The sequence below is a fragment of the Dioscorea cayenensis genome, chromosome 18, assembly GCF_009730915.1.
Source record: "Dioscorea cayenensis subsp. rotundata cultivar TDr96_F1 chromosome 18, TDr96_F1_v2_PseudoChromosome.rev07_lg8_w22 25.fasta, whole genome shotgun sequence".
Lineage (NCBI taxonomy): Eukaryota > Viridiplantae > Streptophyta > Magnoliopsida > Dioscoreales > Dioscoreaceae > Dioscorea > Dioscorea cayenensis.
In genome coordinates, this window is record NC_052488.1 from 2469547 (window position 1) to 2478334 (window position 8788).

Here is an 8788-nt window from a genome sequence, read left to right on the forward strand (position 1 = left end):
TATGTGAACGAATCATTAGAGATTCTATTTCCACCACTTATGCCTGATTCCATCTTCAACTAGCTGACGTCTTTATGAAGACCCTTGGAAGATGACATTTTGATTTTCTTATGTCCAAGTTGGGCATTCACTCATTACATGCTCCAATTTGAGGGGAAGTGTTAGGCGATAAATTATGAGATAATGAATATTTTGTTATTGTTATGAATTTGGATAATATCATGTTACTATTTTGTGTAAATAAATATTGGGCATGTATTGCAACTTGTTCTCCAACTTTTATAAAGTTGTACCTCTATATATGACACCATTATACACAGTACAAAATATAGAAAATCCAACTAATAATTTTCTTTAGGTCACCAACAATGGTTCAAATGAAGATGAAGAAAGAGAATTATTGATTCAATTCTCCACCTTAACCACAAAAGGAAAAAAAAGGATTGATAAAATTCTATTGAGTCTAACTCATAGTGATCATTTATCAAAGAATGACTCTGGTTATCAAATGATTGAACAACTAGGATCAATTTACTTAAGATACTTAGTTGATGGCAGATCTATTCACTCTATCAATAACCATGTCGGATCTCATGTATCATAGGGGATTTGCCTTTTTTATTGATTCCTATGGATTGGATGGGAAAAAAAAAATTCTTTAATGAGGTATTCAATTCCATAAATAAATCGAAAAAGAAATCTTTGGGAATGATTACACACTACAGTTCAGTGGAGGACTTTTGGGGCAAGGAAATTTAGGATAGAGAATAAGAATGGATTGGATTAAAACACCAAATAACCTTGATCCCACATTTTATTTATTTATTTTTATTTTATATATATATTGTTTTGGATGGAAGAAAAAAAAATATAAAGAAGGGGTGTTTGAGAAATGAGTGATGTGAGAATTTAGACTGAGGTTTTCTCAAATTTAGTATTTTTTACCTTTCATTCCACATAAATGATACTCATGGAGGCAAAAACAAAAAACAAAAAAAAATATTTTAGTTATTATTATCATTGTCATTATATTAATATTAGAATAATTAATATTTTTAATTATTACCAATAGTATCACTACTATAATTATTATAAATATTTTTCATTATCTAAAATCCAATCTATTTTTTTTTCCTATACTTATATTATATGTACTGTTTTGCAGAATAACTATTATTAAACTTAATAATAAAACACAACGATATAATTGAAAAAAATAAATTACATAACATAATCATCATGTCAAATAGATGATAATTTAAATTTTAATAATGGTACATTTAAACATCATTTGTTGTGGTTGATAAAGACGTGATATGAGAATAATGCAAAAGTAATTTTTTTTTTAATTAACTCTGATCCTGAATAAGCTATTTTTAAGATAGATGAGAGTAGGTTAATCTAGAATAAATCACCATATTACTGTTTGACAAAATTTTAAGGGACAAGTAGAAATAAAGGGCTTTATACACTCCTCTTTTCTCCATTTAAACACCCGGAAAGCAAAGAAAATCATAGAAGTTGAAGTTGCACTAACTAATGTATATGTATTAAGCAAAATAACTAAATAACACTCAACTCACATGAGTTATTATACAATAAGTTGCCTTATGGAATCTCACATTACCGTCTGCAATTTAATTATTAGGAATGTGATTCTCAAGTCATATTGACGGGAATATGTCAATTTCTGTTTGGTTGACAACACAGTAATGTAGTTGGAATGTAATATTATTATGTTTGGTTAACGGCACATCTTTTATTGTTAATTGATTCTTTGCGAAGATACTATTACCTAATAGATGCCAAATATATCAAAATTTACTAGATGGTGATGTAAGAATCAAAAGTGTTTAATTATAAACATGTGTTATTATAAAAAAAAAAAGAAGTAAATTTCTAATTTTAAAATATTTCATTTTTATCAATATTAATTAAGTCAAACTTAATTATATAAATTTTTTTCTTTAACTTAATATTTGAAAAAAAAAATAATCTCAAATGGTTTTCTTATCTATAACAAAATATTTCTATAAATATATATTTCATATAAAGGTTATGTGTGTCTTATTTTAAAATTTTAAGCAAAAATAGATGTTTTTGTGATTTTATTGGATTTAAAGGGTATAATGGGAAAAACAATTCACATCCCACCCTAATATTGCCACCTATTGAGTTGAGTTGGTAATCACACATTACATGTTGCTCAAGTTATTAGGTTCCAGGAATTTCATATACCCTAAGCTAGGGCTGTTCAAAAAAACCGGTTAAACCGTAAACCGGACCGGACCGGTTTTTTTTGAACCGCCGGTCCGGTTCCAACCGGTTTCATTATTAACCGGTCCGGTCCGGTTTTGAAACCGGTTCCAGACCGGTTCGGTCCGGTTCCAGTTTTTGGAACCGCGGTCCAAACCGGACCGGACCGGTTTGCCCAGTTTAGTTATTTTTACCTTAAACTCTCTCTCTCTCTCTCTCTCTCTCTCTCTCTCTCTCTCTCTCTCTCTCTCTCTCTCTTTATATATATATATATATATATATATATGTAAATTTTCTATTGCTAATGAAGCTAATTGTTTGTTTTTAACTCTATATATTAAATGGCCACTCTATTAATTTAATTTTAATTCATAAAAACCGGGACCGAACCGGATTGGACCAAATTGGTCCAAAACGGTCCAAACCGGACCGGACCGGTCCAAAACGGTTTGGACCGGTCCGGGTTTCTCTATTATTTGGTCCGGTCCGGTTCCAATAATAAAAAAACCGTTTAACCGGTCCGGTCCGGTTTTGGACCGTGCACAGCCCTACCCTAAGCAACCAAATATGATAGTCTAATATTGCCCCCAATCAAACATCACCCAAGGGAAGAGGCGATGGATGTGGTAGAGAAGTATGAAATTAGTTTAGTAAATATGTCATAAAGACCAGTATTTTAATAATTCTTTAAGTTAATAATATTATTTTAAACAATATTTTTAAAAGTTATACATTGATGGTTCCGATGGGTAGTGTGATTAGAAGAGACACTCAAAAACTCACTAGAAATAAGGAAGACGCACACACAATCAAGCAAGAGAAAGAAGACACACAAGTTGGCGACCCAGTTCGGCACAACCTTGCCTACATCTGGGGAGTAAAGCCCAGAGAAATAATCCACTAGAAGAGGTGATAGAATAAAGAGTACAACTCTCCCTTTCTCACTCAAGACAAAGAATACCCTCTTAAGATTGCCCAATGTCCACTTTCCTCAATCCTCACCAAAGGGTCTCTCACTTGTGGCACACCCTAAATCTTAAAGCAGGATATCTTATATAGACGCACCGATGTCCAAATAAACATTCCTTTTTTAGAATTCTCCTTGGCTTCCTAACTTGGACACCTTCCAAAGTTAGATGTTGCAACACCCAGTTACAACATTGCCCACCTTACTAAACATGACTGAGTTCTAGCCAGTTGCACTCGAATCTGCGACCTTCAACCTTCCCGGTTCCTTCAGTCTGCCTCGTAACAGTTGACTCGACCCAAGCTCCTCCTGCCTATAGCTGCTTCTTTCCTCACATTATTTCAGTAAGTCTCTTCTCCCGAGGAACGCGCCTACTAAGGCACACACAACCATCTCACCAAAGATGGTCACCGAAGATCTCCCAATCTTTTTTCCAAACTTGGTCCAAGTTTGGTCTTCCTAAATGATCTTCATTTGACTCATAGAAATATTGTTACTAAACTTGATCTCATCTCATCCAAGTTTAGCCTTCAATATCTTCAATCATCCATACTTGGATCTTCAAAATCTCAAGTAATCTTCAATCAATCTTCCACATATGATTTGTCTCCTTGAATAGCTCCACCCATAATTAGCTCTAAGATCTCCCTTCAAATTGTGTTGCTAAATATGGTCCTTGCCTAACTTAGTTTGTGTATTCAAATAGCTTCGCATCATACTAGGCTCCATGCAATCTTCATGATGATCTTTTATTCTTGCCAACGATAGAATATTCCTCTCTTTCTTTAAGATAGATCTTTCCTAAAAGGAGTTCTATTAAAGATATGATTTATCATCCAGGATCTTACCAAAGATAGATAAACATACCTTAACTAAAACTTACCTTCTTGAAGAGATCCTTTTAACTTGATGCACTTTTCAAAAATAGTTGATCATCACATGACTCTATTGAGAGGAATTTCTTCTAAACATGATCTTCATCATGATCTTCTAGCCCTTGTATCTTCACATGTCATGACACCTAGCTTCATCAACATCATCATCCTTGTCACTCCTCTTTTGCTACGTCATCATCGCCATGTCATCTTTCTTTGGCCATGTCACCTCTTGGCTTGTCATATAATGTCAATCCATGTTGTCAGACCTAACATATATATATATATATATATATATATATATATATACTACAAATAATAAAGATATAGTGGACAATTAATAGTACAAAATATTTTTTTAGAATTTTAAATTATTTTTAATATATCAATTAATTTGTTAGTGTCCAATTTAAAACTAGAAATTTTTTATTAATACCCCATTCATCACTTTTAATTCCAATATTATCAATCTACATGTTCAATTATACAAAATAAAAAAAAATCATTTGAGTGAATTGCCACAAATGATAATAAACTAATAAAGCATCATTATATCATTATTCTTAAAGATAACACAAATTTGAATTCTTATTTATTAACATCTATGTTGAATATTATAAATCATCATATTACTTTGTAACCAAAACTACATATATGGCTTAATTACTCAAAATATATACAAAATATCACAAAATAATAATCATGAAATTTAGCATTAATATAAATTGAGGGTGCACAAATTAAAATTTATTATAAAAAACTTAACTTTAATTTTATTAATCAAATCAATGAAAATTTACGGATGTGCATTTTGAATCACTTCACTATTCATATAATTATAAGAATGTTCAGGATAAACCTTGAGAAATGACAAGAAGAAAAAACAAACACAAAAAGATTTGTTGTGTATGTACCTCATTAAATTAAGTTTGACTTTGTCAAACTCACCATCAATTTTATATTTCGCTTGCAAAGCATGGTACAAAGGTGACTTAAGCTCAATCACTTCTTGTTTATATGTACATATTTTGCTTGCCAAACATGGTACAAAGATGACTTTAAGCTCAATCACTTCATTGTTTCTATATGTATCTTTTTCTTTGTTTTCATTAAAGAAGAAATTTCATGATTCTTCTCTTTAAATCTTCCAACTCTCAAATTCTAGGAGACTCCATTGGATGCTCCTAATTGACTTTGATAAGAAGGCATCTATCTCTTCCATTGGCCATTCACCTCATTTTCATCAACTTTTTCTTTGAAACTTTGGATGGTGACAACATGTTCATTTAGTTTGTTCTAGTTCCATCACTGAATTGAAATATACGTTTCCTAAGTACACTGTCAAAGCCTTGATGTCTAGAAAACACTAGTGTTATTTGTTGTAATTTGGAGAAAATTTGTATGGGTCCATTCTCATGAATGATTTAAGTGCCAACAGCTGTTCTAAGAAATTGAGCCATGGGTGCAACAAACTAGTGTTTATGTTTTAAAATAATTTATTTTTTAAAAAATTAAAGACACTTTATTATTATTATTATTATTTTGATAATGTGGAGAAGGCATCCTCATGCACATATTTTTTATAATCACACATCAATCATATATTAGGAGGGTTTCAAACCCTCAACTTTCTACTTGAGAGTTAAGTATTTAAACTATTAAATTCTTAATTACATGTTGAGACATTAAAAATAAATTAATTATATATAAGAAAACGCTGAAATCATCCATGTAACCAATGATATGGATCAAACTGAAGTTGCACAATCAACGCTCAGGCATGTTAATCAAGAGTTGAAAAAACATTGAATAGAAAGGTTGTCATCCTCATCATCACACTAACTTATTAGAGCATGCGTATCTTTCTTTCTGACCTTTTTTTTTCCCTTACTGAGAGTGTTTGATTTGAAAATTGCTTCTTTGATGGAGTGTGGCAAGCATAAGCGAATAAAACACTGCCACGAGATATGTTCAAGTACTCAGGCACTGTCATCTGAGAAAGAGAGAGATTTTAAAAAATTGATAAAATATATATTTATCTATCTATCTATATCTATATATATATAAGATGATAATTAACTAATAAATCAAATCAATATAAAAGTTTAGAACTTCAGGATAAGATCGCATTTAGAAAAAAAATATATATATATATATATATATATTAAAAACAACTTTCTCTGGTCTAATAACATTGGCCCCATTATACAAAAAAATTGGTAAAAAAACTTCATTGCTCCAATTTGAAATCTGATGGGCACAATAGTTATAGATCTCTGATTTTGTAATTTTGGATATAATTTTGAGGTCCAAATTTTATCTTACTGTATGAGACACACAATTAGCTGGTTGGACATGTGCTTGTGATATTTATCAAAAAATAAAATAAAATAAAATCTTATAACAAATAAATTTATATGTAGAAAGGAAAATACAAGAAGGTATATGTGCAGTTTCCATAAAAAAAATTAATAGCTTCTTTTTTATAAAAATTCTTTTAAATATCAGGCATTGCTAGTATAAATTATACCTCTTCAACAATAAGGTTTGATTAGAAGATTTAAAAAATCATAAAAATATAGTTTTGATTGGAAGATTTAAAAAATCATAAAATTATAGTATTTTTATATAATATACATAAATTAACTGCAATGTATATATATTTTTTTTTTTATATTACCCATGCTCTCTCATTAATTTAAACTCTATTATTGTTTCTTTGGGACCAGCACTGCATTGCTGATGTGCTTTTACGATGAGAAAAAAAAATGAAGAGGAGATGGTAAAAGCTCCAGATCTCCTGGAGTTTTCACCCAAAAGAAAAAAAGTATACATGTCTTTTAACCATAAGTGATGCAAAAATGGTTAAAGTGGCTTCGATATTTTTCCGATTCAGTTATTTATATTACCGTGACTGTAGAAATAGTATTTCTCAGATATTTGTTATTTTTATTTTATTTAATAGTGAGTTCAATATTTTAAAAATTGAAGGAGATGTGAATAAAACATATTTTTCCCATTTCTTTTCGTACATAAAACTTTTAATTATTTCAATTACTTTTTCCAAAAATTCACACAATTCATGTATGAAGTGTAATTTTTACATTATTTTTAGTCACTTTAGTAAAAAAGGGTTTCTACCCAGCTTTTCACTTCATGGTATTTTTGGAGAAATAAATGGATCTTATAAAGAAATGTGTTGCGAAAAAATAAAATAACAATAAACCATTGAGACCGAAAATGTCAATTGGATGTCAACAATTTATTTATTTATTTATTTATTTATATATTTAATTTTTTTAAGAAACTAAAGGGTATACATGCCAACGAAATATACTCGTAGGATACATATGTAATTTAAATTTTATTAGGAATAGACACCCAATAATAAATATTTCAAGATTATACTTGAAAAAAAAAATTCTAATGGATATATAGTCCTATGATGCAAAGTTTCATTTTCACCAAATAATCTATCACTAGCACGCTGATTACCTAATTGACTACGACTAGAATATAAGTGTACATGCCCATATATATATATATATATATATATATATATATATATTTATATATATGACAGATCTTTTGTGAACCTTCCATAGTTATTAATCTATGAACATTGATTTCAACCATTGAATTAAAATCTAACGGCTGATTAATTATGAATGCATAGTAATTACTGTATTTATAAATAGTGCTCAGTAAAAAATAGGATGTACAATATTTTAGTTACCGTGTTTATAGATAGTGTACAGTAAAAAATGGAATGTACAATATTTTAATTTTAATCATTCAATCAATTTTTGTACAGTAATCAAATAAATCTACTTGTTGAAACTTATTTCTACTAACACATACAGTATAAAAAATAAAAATAAAACATACCTTATTACCACCTGTGGACGTCTATGAACACCTGCATAAACCTTTTCCACGTGTATATATATATATGTTTTTATTTGTATGTATATACATATAGGTTGGCAAATACTTGATACAAATAAAAAGCTCGTGAAATAGCGAAAACTTAAATTTATTTTCATGCAAATATATAACGAAAGAAATCAAGAAGAAAAAGATTTTTCCCGTCCATTTGTTTAATTAAATGAAGAAAAATTGGAAATGGGAAAAAATTATTTCTCATAATTTTTTTTGTTTTTCACTCAAATTAAAAATAAAATTTTTTTTTTTTGGAAATGTTATTAATTTACACAAATAACTAAATTAATTTAGAAGTAAAAAAATTAAAAGGGTGTTTGTCGCATAGAATTGAAACCACCACCAAAGTTCATAGACGGCATGATATTTATTTCATAGAAATGGTTTCTAAAATCAAAGTGAAAAGTGGGCTCATTGTTCTTTAAACCTTTTTAAGTAAAAATATGCCCTTTTTCAAAGATAAAATTTCAAACATTTATTAGTTTTGGTTACTTGCCAAGCACGAGCATTTATGATAATATGACACTTGGTATAGATTAAACATATTAATTTAACATATCGAAATAATAAAAAATTATTCCATATATAAGAGCACAAAATGAGCATAAACAAGCAGGAATCGACCATTTAAGTATACCATAAATATATATTATTTGGCGCCCCTTAACTTTTTACTAGTTCCATTGCAACTTCAACTTAAATCTGAACAATACATCTTTTTCAAACTTTTTGAATTTTATTTATTGCC